The sequence below is a fragment of the Nomascus leucogenys genome, chromosome 9 (assembly GCF_006542625.1).
Source record: "Nomascus leucogenys isolate Asia chromosome 9, Asia_NLE_v1, whole genome shotgun sequence".
Classification (NCBI taxonomy): Eukaryota; Metazoa; Chordata; class Mammalia; order Primates; family Hylobatidae; genus Nomascus; species Nomascus leucogenys.
Genome location: NC_044389.1, coordinates 67,401,836 through 67,412,557, shown reverse-complemented (window position 1 = coordinate 67,412,557; position 10,722 = coordinate 67,401,836). Strand labels below are relative to the sequence as shown.

At 41.2% G+C, this 10,722-nt stretch overlaps 1 pseudogene across 1 annotated transcript; it reads right to left on the bottom strand.

Annotated features, from left to right (window-relative positions):
* Positions 1–3,851: 3,851 nt before the first annotated feature.
* Positions 3,852–4,818, bottom strand: LOC100599701 (annotated as a pseudogene). Its single transcript, XR_121779.4, has one exon. The product of XR_121779.4 is annotated as a 60S acidic ribosomal protein P0 pseudogene (transcript).
* Positions 4,819–10,722: the final 5,904 nt, after the last annotated feature.

The following is a 10,722-nucleotide window of genomic DNA, read 5'->3' as shown; positions in this document are numbered from 1 at the left end:
TCATGGCACCGGCCAGATAAAGCCACATATGCAGACGTCATGGTGACAGCCAGGTAGAAGCCACATTTGCTTAATAAAAGATCACAATGGGAGGGCCAGTCTTCTGCAGGCTATGTAAATGGCACACCTGGTCAAACCAATCCCCTGGGCCTTATGTAAATCAATCAGCGCCTCCTCAAGCCTCTGTATAAAATCGGTCAAATCTCACCCCAACCTGGAAACTGTTTTGGGTGACCACTTTCTCAACATGAGGAAACTTTCTCTCTTTCTCCTCTTCTTTGTCTATTAAACTTTCCACTCCTAAACCCACTCCTCGTGTGTCCATGTCCTAAATTTTCCTGGCGCGAGACAACGAACCACGGGTATTTAACCCAGACAACCGAGCCATTTCAAAATTTCACTGGATGTCTTGTATTTTATCTGGCAACTCTACCAGACTGTGAATTCACATCAGCCTTTCTCTATTTGGTATTTTAATTAATTCAAGCTAGCAATTCATGGCACAAAATGAGAAATGGTACAAAATGTTGTCTCTGTAATTTTGGTCCATTTGAACTCTCCTGGAGATATTTATAAACTGTACTTTCTGAATATTCTGATACTATGAGCAGCAGGAGACAGGATGCCCACATTTTCCAGAGAATGGGGCACACAGATGTATCTAACACTCAACAAAATTATATTCACGTTTGCTGTGGTCTGAATGTTTATGTCCCCCCAAACTCATATATTGAAATCCTTACCCCCAAGGTGATGATATTAGGAGATGGGACCATTGGGAGGTGACTAAGTTTTGGGGATGGAGCCCTTAATAATGAGATTTGTGCTCATATAAAAGAGGCTCAAGGGATACTCTTTGTCCCTTCCAGTATGTGAGGACAGAGCAAGAAGGTGCCACCTAAAGCCAGAACACAGTTCCTCTCCAGATGTAGAATCTGCTTTGATCTTGAACTTCCCAGTCTCCAGAACTAAGGCAATGAATTTCTATTATAAGCTACTTAGTTTATGGTATTTTCTTATAACAGATCAAGTAGACTAAGACAGTGTTATAATTTGAGTCTGGGTGGCTCATGACTATCTGGTTTCACAGTGAATTTGAGTATTCACTGGCTATATCTATCTAATTAAAAATGAGGGTCAATTCTGTGATTTTTGTATTTATTTAAGTCAGGCAAACAGCTATTCAAAGTCCCCCCTGCAAGTCCTCTCCTTTTTAGTTTTAAATATCTGGTTTAGTCTTGACATAATTTTCTATTGTTACTCACTTTTTCATTTTGTGTAGTACTCTACTAATTTCAGACCCCCTCCCCCTTTTTTTTTTGAGACAGGGTCTGGCTCTGTAGCCCAGGCTGGAGTGCAGTGGTGTGATCTTGGCTCACTGCAACCTCTGCCTCCTGGATTCAAGCGATTCTACTGCTTCAGCCTCCTGAGTAGCTGAGACTACAGGCATGTGCCCCCGTACCTGGCTAATTTTTCTATTTGTAGTAGAGACAGGGTTTCACAATGTTGACCAGGCTGGTCTCGAACTCCTGAGCTCAACTAATCTGCCCCGCCTTGGCCTCCCAAAGTGCTGGGATTAGAGGTGTGAGCCACTACACCCAGCCCAGACCCCTTTTCTTATGTATAAAAGCTATTAAAGATATCTGATTAGAAACAAACACGATTGCAATTGTGATGGATAGAATATGTATGCTGGTATGTGACTTTCCTAATGTGGCTTCTTTTGCTCTGATAGATACAATGTTTTTATACTTTTTGACAGTTAAGAGTACCTATTATATCAGGTATAATATGGAATAGGCAATGGAATTGCCTTATGGTTTATACCCATTAACAAATCCAAAAGCAAAATAAAAGGAACTGATTCTTTGTCATTTATTTATTTAGACAACAAATATTTACTCTGAGCCTGGTGGATACAGCCGTGAAGAAGAACAGCTAGTCTTTACTTGTGCCATCCTTTTCCCAGAGCTTTCCATGTCAGTCATTGAACCCTCACAACACTTTTATGCATGGGTACTTCAGTAATCATCATCTATTTTACAGATGAGAAATCAAAGCAAGGAGAGGCTGAATAACTTGCCCAAGGGCACTTTCTCAGAAAACGTCAGCAGGACACAGGCAGTTTAGTGTTAAAGCCCATTCTCTTAAAATTCACAGCTTCTAGGTGAACAAAACAGGCATGGTCCTTGCCCTTAGGTAGCTTACAGTACTCTCAGGTGCTATTTCCTTTAATAAAACATGCTATGTGCAAAACCCAAGACTGATTAATTCAAGGTAAATATACCTACTGACTTTCAAAGCATGCAAATATGTATTTGCACCCGTTAGTTTTTCATCTTATTATGGGGGAGTAATATTTTAAAAATCACAGATATTAGTAAAATATTCAGTAATTATGGTCTAGTCTAAAGTGCTTATGTTTGATTATGTATATTTGTTAAATATGGACAAAAATCCAGAAAGACATTAAAATACAAATCAATCTGAGCCTTATATGAAACTATTCTTATTAATGTGACATCTATGCGGAAACATTTCATAAATACTTATGAATTAAAAGGTTAACATAATTTAGTAAACCATGACTGAGTATCACCCATTCAGCCTGTTTTCCATGCTAAGAATTCTTAGAATTCAGATCTCCACTTCTCAGAAACCCATCGATCTTTCTTACCCCGAAGTCATTGAACTAGTGGGCTAGATATCTGTCTTGATGTGCCGTGCACCATAACTATCTTGTTTATTTGTCTACATAGAATAATTCACTTCATGCCTTTCAGAATAATCGTATTTTTCAAATTTCCTTGCACATTTTGTATAAAGACTTTTAAAGGATCTTTCCTAATTTTTTATTCATAGGTAGTATTTGAGTTTTCTCCCCCTCCACTTCTTCTTTTAAAATAAAGTATTCTGAATTTTACAATAAACCCAATATGTTTTTAAAATCTTAATTCTCTACTTTCTGACTCCTCAATTCTGGCATGCTCTTTGTAGAAGTGTATTCTATGTACCTATCCAAAATAAATATCAAGAAATCCAAGTTTGCCCAGATTAAAACACACACACACACACACACCACACACACACACCCATTGCCCTATAAATGAATGATTTATTTATAGTATTATCTTAAAGAGCAAGTTTCTCCTGGCTTATTTAAAATCTTGTCCTAAACACACATACTTGAAAGAAGATGTTTATTTTTTGACCTCAATCCATCTGACCTAAGGAGAGTCAAACTTTCCAATAATTCTAGACTTTCCCTGGTCATCATCGCCATTCGTAGGAGGGCAGTAGTGAAGATGGTAGAGGAAGGGAGGAAAAACCCAGAGGTGGGAAGGTTGACCTGACAACTTAAGCCATTTTGGATAATTGGCTTCTAGCAGCTGACAATGGTAAAGCTATGTAATCCAGTGGTTAGGGGCATGGGCTTCCCAGGCAGACAGCCCTGGCTGTCTGTTTTACTTCTGGCTGTTTTAATTCTGGCTGTTTTACTTCCAGCTGTTTTACTTCCCTGCTATGGGTTTTAAGCAAGCGATTTAATCTCTATAAACTTGGTTTTTTGTCTGTAAAGTTGAAGGAATAGTACTGTAGTCTTCATAGAGTTGGTCTGAAGTTTGTAATATAACAAATAATTTCTATTTACACCAGTATTTAAGACTTGTTATCATTCCAATTAACAATTTCATTCAGGTATTATAGTTATTGAATACCATTGGCTGGCTCAATTGAGCAGGAAAGAAAATATGTTATTTTATTTTATTTTATTTTATTTTATTTTTAAAGAAGTAAGCCTTTATTTCCTTGTTTTGCAAATAAAGCTGGCTAACTTGGTTGCTTTTTGGTGATTAGTCAAAGAGACCAAATCCCATATCCTTGTCCGACTCCTCCGACTCTTCCTTGGCTTCAACCTTAGCTGGGGCTGCAGCAGCAGCAGGAGCAGCTGTGGTGGCAGCGGCCACAGGTGCAGCAGCCACAAAGGCAGATGGATCAGCCAAGAAGGCCTTGACCTTTTCAGCAAGTGGGAAGGTGTAATCCGTCTCCACAGACAAGGCCAGGACTCGTTTGTACCCACTGATGATAGAATGGGGTACTGATGCAACGGTTGGGTAGCCAATCTGCAGACAGACACTGGCAACGTTGCGGACACCCTCCAGAAAGCAAGAATGCAGAGTTTCCTCTGTGATGTCAAGCACTTCGGGGTTGTAGATGCTGCCATTGTCGAACACCTGCTGGATGACCAGCCCAAAGGAGAAGGGGGAGATGTTGAGCATGTTCAGCAGCGTGGCTTCGCTGGCTCCCACTCTGTCTCCCGTCTTGATCAGCTGCACATCACTCAGGATTTCAATGGTGCCCCTGGAGATTTTAGTGGTGACACCTAAAGCCTGGAAAAAGGAGGTCTTCTAGGGCCTGAGACCAGTGTTCTGGGCTGGCACAGTGACTTCACATGGGGCAATGGCACCAGCACGGGCAGCAGCTGGCACCTTATTGGCCAGCAACATGTCCCTGATCTCAGTGAGGTCCTTCTTGGTGAACGCAAAGCCCACATTCCCCCAGATATGAGGCAGCAGTTTCTCCAGAGCTGGGTTGTTTTCCAGGTGCCCTCGGATGGCCTTGTGCATCATGGTGTTCTTGCCCATCAGCACCACGGCCTTCCCGCGAAGGGACATGCGGATCTGCTGCATCTGCTTGGAGCCCACATTGTCTGCTCCCACGATGAAACATTTCGGATAATCATCCAATAGTTGGATGATCTTAAGGAAGTAGTTGGACTTCCAGGTCACCCTGTCTTCCCTGGGCATCACGGCAGTGTGTCAGGGATTGCCACACAGGGTTTAAAGATGATGTCACTTCCACGAGGACGCCTGGCGAGAGAAGCAAATATGTTATTTTAATTGTATCTAGTAGGATGGTTTCACTTAAACACATTATTCCTCTTTTCACAGGCTGCCCACAAAGCCATAAATAATTTGGTGCCCCTCCCAAAATCCTTAAGTACAAACAGGATTTCTTTCAAGGAGGAAGTTAAAAGCAGATAATAAGAGCCTACCTTCTCTAAACTCATTTCAAAATGTTTATTAGGAAAAGTTTTCTTTGCCTTCTTCTTGAGACTTGCATTCAAAATAAAAGACTAAATTTAAAGTATCAGCTACCTGCATAACAAAAATAAGTTGGAGTTCCGTCTTTCATTACTCTGCCGACTTGATCTTCAGACTCATCCAGAAACAATCTTAAAGATCTATATCTAAACCCAAACCCAAAGCCCATAAATCAATGTGTCTTGTGAGTAGGGAGATGAAAGGAACAATGGCAGCCTAGGGGTTATTTAATGGTTATTGGAATAATTACTTTAATTTTTTTTTCCTGGCCAAAACTGAATTTTATGGGATTTTGGTTGGTTTGTTCATTAGTTGTTAGCCTTTGGGATGGTTATATTCTTTTTCCAGGATTTGGATTTCCATGAGATCTTGGGAAACTCTTACATAGAAAAGTGAAAGATATGAAATATTGACATAAAAATGATACATAATGATTGGGAAAGTTTTGGAAAATATAGAAAAGCATAAAAAAATTAGATCACTCCAAGATCTCACAACCTCAAGTTTACCATTGCTGATCTTCTGGCATACTTCCTTCTTTTATAATACATGTTGTATTATATCACAAATGTATATTACATATTATTTCATATGAATATATACAATATGTACTATATAATGTATAACATGTTATATAATATATAATATTAATATATATCAAATGTGTATATATTATATCCTAAATATAAATATTTATGGGTTACATACAATTAAAAAAATATATGCGTGAACACACTGTATCCATACACTGCATTTTAAGCTTTTTCCCCCTTTTACTTAATAGTATATCATAAGCTTTTTCCCAAGCACAACATTTATTTTTTTTCAAGACAGGTTCTCTTTCTTTCTTCCTTCCTTTTTTTTTTTTTTTGGCAGGTTCGCTTTCTGTAGCCCAGGACAGAGTGTAGTTGTGTGATCACGGCTCACTGCAGCCTTGACCTTCCCAGCTCAAGTGATTCTCCCACTTTAGCCTTCGGGAGATGGGACTACAGGCATGTACCACCATGCCCCGCTAATTTTTAAAAAAATTTTTGTAGAGACCGGGTCTCCCTATTTTGCCTGTGCTGATCTCAAACTCCTGGCTCAAGCAATCCTCCCACCTTAGTCTCCCCGAGTGCTGGGATTACAAGCACAACAGTCCCAAGTACAACTTTTTAAGAACTGGATTACATGCATGATTTGTTTTCCTTCCAGTTCTACTGGTGTGAACCATTCCCTCAAGCATCTGGCTTGATGTGACAGTGTCACATCTGTGACTGTGCTGTGTGGAGTCTCATGGTGTTGGTGTGATCCCCCTGCTTGTTGCTGGTTTCCCAGCTCATCCACTTACATGGCCCATCCTAAATGGACACAGCCTCACACAATCTGAAGCCTGGATAGTTTAGCCATTCAGTCCTTGTTTACCAAATGGCTCTGCCCCACCGCTGGTTAGGGTGTACAGTACATTTGTGAAACCTTCTTGGAGATGAGAGAAGGAGGAAAGGAATGCCAGCCAAGTTCATTTTTTTCATCATGCTAAGGTCCCACAGCCCAGAGGGTAATTGCCAATTATCTTAATTCTGCCTTAATGCAAAGTAGACAGTCCCATCACCTGCTCCAGTCTTCCTCCATTTCCCTCAAACACCAGACAATGCAAACCAAAGGAGAGTTTGGGGTTTTTCATCTGCATGGTCAGAGGAGGGGCATATTAGATACTACACGGAGTGGCACTTATTGAGAGGCTATTATAGGCACAGACACTATACTCAGAGATTTACTTACATTTTCTTTTAAGCTTTACAATAGCAACATATATTGTCATTATTTTATTTGTGGCTAAGCTGAGTTTCTGAGAAGGTAAAGATAAGAGAATCACCAAAGACTTAACTAGTAACCAACAAAATCAGGGTTTGAACAAGGTCTGTCTTATGCTTTGTTCTTTCCACTATGACAATCTGAGTCTCAATATATAGATATATTTTTTCTTTATTTTATGAACTAAAAATATTTAAAGAAACAAAAAACAAGCAACCCCCCCGCCACACACAAAGTATATAAGAATAGTTTCCTTCTCTTTAGCAGTGCTGTTTTTCTTTTCTCTTTTTTTCTAACTTTTATTTTAAGTTCAGGGGTACAAGTGCAGGTTTGTTACATAGGTAAACTTGTGTCATGAGGGTTTGTTGTACAGATTATTTTATCACCCAGGTATTAAGCCTAGTACTCATTAGTTATTTTCCCTGATCCTCTCCCTCCTCCCACCCTCCACCCTACACTAGGCCCCAGTGTCTGTTGTTTCCCCTCTATGTGTCCATGTGTTCTCATCATTTAGCTCACACTTATACAGGAGAACATGCAATATTTGGTCTTCTGTTCCTCTATTAGTTTGCTAAGGATAATGAATTCCAGTTCCATCCATATTCCTACAGAAGACATGGTCTTCTTCTTTTTTATGGCTGCATAGGATTACACGGTGTATATGTACCACATTTTCTTTATCCAATCTGTCATTTATGGGCATTTAGGTTGATTCCATGTCTTTGCTATTGTGAATAGTGCTGCAATGAACATAGATGTGCATGTGTCTTTATAATAACAATGATTTCTATCCCTTTGAGTATATACCCAGCAATGGGATTGCTGGGTCCAATGATAGTTCTGTTTTTAGGTCTTTGAAGAATCACCGTACTGTCTTCCACAATGGTTAAACTAATTTGCACTCCCGCCAACAATGAAAGCATTCCTTATTTTCTGCAACCTTGCTAGCACTTGTTATTTTTTGACTTTTTAATAATAGCCATTCTGAGTGGTGTGAGATGGTATCTCATTGTGGTTTTCATTTTTATTTCTGTAATAATAATGATGTTGAGCTTTTTTTTGTATGCTTGTTGGCTGCTGCATGTATGTCATCTTTTGAAAACTTTCTGTTCATGTCCTTTGCCCACTTTTTAATGGGATTCCTTCTTTTTTCTTATAAATTTGTTGAAGTTCTTTATAGATGCTGTGTATTAGACCTTTGTCAGAAAAATAGATTGCAAAATTTTTCTTCCATTTGTAGGTTGTCTGTTTACTCTGTTGATAGTTTATTTTGCTCTGCAGAAGCTCTTTAGTTTAATTAGATCCCATTTGCCAATTTTTGCTTTGTTGCAATTGCTTTTGGCATCTATGTCATGAAATCTTTGCCCATTCCTATGACCAGAATGGTATTGCTGATACGGTTTGGCTGTATTCCCACCAAAATCTCATTTTGAATTTCTACATGTTCTGGGAGGGATCCCGTAGGAGACAATTGAATCATGGGGGCAAGTCTTTCTCATGCTGTTCTCGTGATAGTGAATAAGTCTCTTGAGATCTGATGGTTTTAAAAACAGGAGTTTCAAGATGGCTGAATAGGAACAGCTGCAGTCTACAGCTCCCAGCAAGAGCAATGTAGAAGGCAGGTAATTTCTGCATTTCCAACTGAGGTATCCTGTTCATCTCATTGGGACTGGTGAGACAATGGATGGAGCCCACAGAGGGCGAGCAGAAGCAGGGTGGGGCACTGCCTCACCCAGGAAGTGCAAGGGGCTGGGGACTTCCCTCCACTAGCCAAGGGAAGCCATGAGGGACTGTGCCCTGAGGAACTGTGTTATGCGACCCAGATACTACACTTTGCCCATGGTCTTTGCAACCTGCAGACCAGCAGGTTCCCTCGGGTGTCTACACCACCAGGGCCCTGAGTTTCAAGCACAAAACTGGGCAGCTATTTGGGCAGACACTGAGCTAGCTGCAGGAGTTTTTTTCGTATCCCAGTGGCACCTAGAATGTCAGCGAGACAGAACCGTTCACTCCCCTAGAAAGGGGGCTGAAGCCAGGAAACCAAGTGGTCTTGTTCAGTGGGTTTCACCCCCATGGAGCCCAGGAAGCTAAGATCCACTGGCTTGAAATTCTTGCTGCCAGCTCAGCAGCCTGAAGTTGACCTGGGATGCTCAAGTTTGGTAGGGGGAGAGGTGTTCACCATTACTGAGGCTTGAGTAGGTGGTTTTCCCCTTGTGTAAAAAAAGCCGCTGAGAAGTTCGAACTGGGTGGAACCCACCGCAGCTCAGCAAAACCACTGTAACGAGACTGCCTCTCTAGATTCCTCCTCTCTGGGCAGGGCATGTCTAAAGGAAAGGCAGCAGACCCAGTTAGGGGCTTATAGCTAAAACTGCCATCTCCTTGAGACAGAGCACCTGGGGGAAGGGGTGGCTGTGGGTGCAGCTTCAGCAGACTGAAACATTCCTGCCTGCTGGCCCTGAAGAGAGCAGCAGATCTCCCAGGATAGCGCTCAAGCTCTGCTAAGGGACAGACTGCCTCCTCAAGTGGATCCCTGACTTCCATGATTCCTGACTGGGGGACACCTCCCAGCAGGGGTCAACAGACACCTCTTACAGGAGAGGTCTTGTTGGCATCTGGCGGATGTCCCTCTGGGACAAAGCTTCCAGAGGAAGGAACAGGAGCAGTATTTGCTGTTCTGCAGCCTCCACTGGTGATACTCAGGCAAACAGGGTCTGGAGTGGACCTCCAGCAAACTCTAGCAGACCTGCAGCAGAGAGGCCTGACTGTTACAAGGAAAACTAACAAACAGAAAGCAGTAGTCATCATCATCAACAAGTAAGATGTCCACACAAAAACCCTACCCAAAGGTCATCAGCATCAAAGATCAAAGGTAGATAAATCCATGAAGATGAGGAAAAACCAGTGCAAAAAGGCTGAAATTTCAAAAAACCAGAATGCCTTTTCTTCTCCAAAGAATCACAACCCCTTGCCAGCAAGGGAATAAAACTGGATGGGGAATGAGTTTGATGAATTGACAGAAGTACGCTTCAGAAGGTAGGTAATAACAAACTCCCCCGAGCTAAAGGAGCATGTTGTAACCCAACACAAGGAGGCTAGGAACCTTGATAAAACGTTACGAAAACTGATAACTAACATAACCAGTTTAAAGAAGAACATAAATGACCTGATGGAGCTGAAAAACACAGCACAAGAACTTCATGAAGCATACTCAAGTATCAATAGCTGAATTGATCAAGCAGAAGAAAGGATATCAGAATGAAGATCAACTTAATGAAATGAAGTGTGAAGGCAAGATTACAGAAAAAAGAATGAAAAGGAATGAACAAAGCCTCCAAGAAATATGGGACTATGTGAAAAGACCAAACCCACAATTGATTGGTGTACCTGAAAGTGATGGGGAGAATGGAACCAATTTAGAAAACACTCTTCAGGATATTATCCAGGACAACTTCCCCCACCTAGCAAGAAAGGCCAACATTCAAATTCAGGAAATACAGAGAACACCACAAAGATATGCCTTGAGAAGAGTAACCCCAAGACACATAATCATCAGATTCACCAAGGTTGAAATGAAGGAAAAAAATGTTGAGGGCAGCCAAAGAGAAAGGTCAGCTTAGCTACAAAGGGAAGCCCATCAGACTAACAGCAGATCTCTCTGCAGAAACCCTACAAGACAGAAGAGAGTGGGAGTTAATATTCAACATTTTTAAAGAAAAGAATTTTTGGCCGGGCGCGGTGGCTCAAGCTTGTAATTCCAGCACTTTGGGAGGCCGAGACGGGCAGATCATGAGGTCAGGAGATCGAGACCACAGTGAAATGCCATCTC